Source organism: Littorina saxatilis, linkage group LG16 (genome assembly GCF_037325665.1).
Source record: "Littorina saxatilis isolate snail1 linkage group LG16, US_GU_Lsax_2.0, whole genome shotgun sequence".
NCBI classification, from domain to species: domain Eukaryota; kingdom Metazoa; phylum Mollusca; class Gastropoda; order Littorinimorpha; family Littorinidae; genus Littorina; species Littorina saxatilis.
The window spans coordinates 33,104,459-33,106,804 of NC_090260.1; positions in this window are offsets into that span (position 1 = coordinate 33,104,459).

The window sequence follows — 2,346 nt, forward strand, 5'->3', positions numbered from 1 at the left end:
TGTTTTAATGTTCAGATTCTTCAGGTTTGACAAAAAAAGAGTCCGTGATTGAAAGAAAGGAGTAGATTGATCAGATTTGCAAACAAGCAGTCAAATTTTCAAAAAAAGAAATCTCATATGTATCGCAGGTCCAAAACATTTGAATGGCAGTTCAAGAAAAACACACATTAATAAGTAATCAAATGCTTCACCTGATTTTTTCGGTCATTTTTTAAATATTTTTGTTGTCTTTTCTTATCATTTTTTGGGGGCTCACAGAAAGGTCGTATTTTAGCGGGAAACAATTAAACAAATTCACGAACAGAAATCTCAAACATCGCAGCAAAACAGCTTTCTAAGGTGGACTGGCCACTGGTGAAATCAGGGCCGAGGTGTACGAGAAAGTTACCAACTGGGTGGGAGCCAGCCGCTGTGTTGGATTGGTTGGAATTGAGATTTTTTTGGGCGGATTTCCACCAATCAGACACAGCGGTATGTTCTCACCCATGTGGGTAGCACCCACTTTTGCTTCGTGCACGCCAGCCCTAAAAGGCTCAGTTCAGCAGCTAGCAACGTCCGTGGTGACAATATTGCCGGCGTCGTCCAGAGTGGTGTCACTGCAGAGACTCATTCCGAAGACGTTGTAGCAGTAGCAGCCCAGGGCCTGACGCTTGGCAGGGGCCATGAGATTTGGACTTCGCATGTGCGCGGAAAGCTCTAAAGCTGGGGCATCGCGACGAGACTCGTCCTTACGACGTTGCTGGTCAGAATATAGAAGATTTTTTTTTATTACACAAGGGTGACATTTAAATATGTTATCTATAATGAAATTTGAAACAGATAGATTAATTGCTCCAAATGTTCCCAAATCAAGAAAAATTGGTTAACTTAACGCTTAGAGAGAGACAAAATCAAGACAGGTTGGACTCGTCATTGACAAGCTGGTGGTCAGAATATAGAGATTTTGTTACACATGGTTGAGAGAGAATTTCAAGTCTTACGCCATCACGGTAAAGCCTTCAAGGGCATGTTCCGGGTTTTACTCCGACTTTAGATTTAGATGAGATACACACGTGTATGCGTGTTTAGGTGGTATCAGCCATCTACACTTATGGCAGAATGACCGAGGCCTTTTACGTGCCATTGTGGTGACATGGGGGTTGAACATGGATACCGTCTCTAAGTCTGCACATACAGTCAATTGACCCATGTCCGCCCCGTCCGGGATTCGAACCCGCGACCCCAGGATCATAAGTCCAGTGCTAAACCACCTGAGCTAACCGGGCCCCCCACATGAATTTGAATATGTTATTTGAAGACTTACCTCCGGCATGACCGCTGTTAGGCCTGTGGTCAGCAGCGTCATCAGCAGGAGGAGTGAGAGTAGCATGGAGGTGTTCTGAAAAGTATCATTAAAAAACGTTAATTTCTTGCCAATCAGAGAGAAGTACAAACCACGACATTTGTCAAAGAAAGGTTCGGAGGAAAAAGGTCATTTTTCCCTGAAGAGAGGCACAAAGCTGTTATGTGAGGAAAGTTCTACGAAGAAATATATCCTACACCAAAAGAGAAGCACAAAAATCCAAAGACTGCCAACGTTCCAAAAATCTCAATCAAAAAACAAAAATGGTAGCGTATTGAAAATAATGCACACAAGAACAAAAACTGTTAACCTTTGCCGGATGCCGCTTTTGACTACACACTCCCGACGATGCGGGTTTGTCTGAACCCATACATTTGAAAGAGGGTTTTTACCGTTTATTCCTCTAACGACGATGCGGGTTTGTCTGAACCCATACATTTGAAAGAGGGTTTTTACCGTTTATTTCTCTAACGACGGGGTGGGTTCAGGGAAACCCACAGCGCTACTTCAGTGGTTGCATCGAGTTTCTCCCTTCACCGACCTCTTGCAGGGGAGGGAGAGGGGGAGGGAGAGGGGGAGGGAGAGACTGAGAGAGACTAAGAAAGAGAGAGAGAGAGAGAGAGAGAGAGAGACTAAGAAAGAGAGAGAGAGAGAGACTAAGAAAGAGAGAGAGACTAAGAAAGAGAGAGAGAGAGACTAAGAAAGAGAGAGAGAGAGTCTAAGAGAGTGAGAGACTAAGAAAGAGAGAGAGAGAGACTAAGAAAGAGAGAGAGGGAGACTAAGAAAGAGAGAGAGAGAGACTAAGAAAGAGAGAGAGACTAAGAAAGAGAGAGAGAGAGACTAAGAAAGAGAGAGAGACTAAGAAAGAGAGAGAGAGAGAGAGAGAGAGTCTAAGAAAGAGAGTGAGAGACTAAGAAAGAGAGAGAGAGACTAAGAAAGAGAGAGAGGGAGACTAAGAAAGAGAAAGAGAGAGAGAGACTAAGAAAGAGAGAGAGACTAAGAAA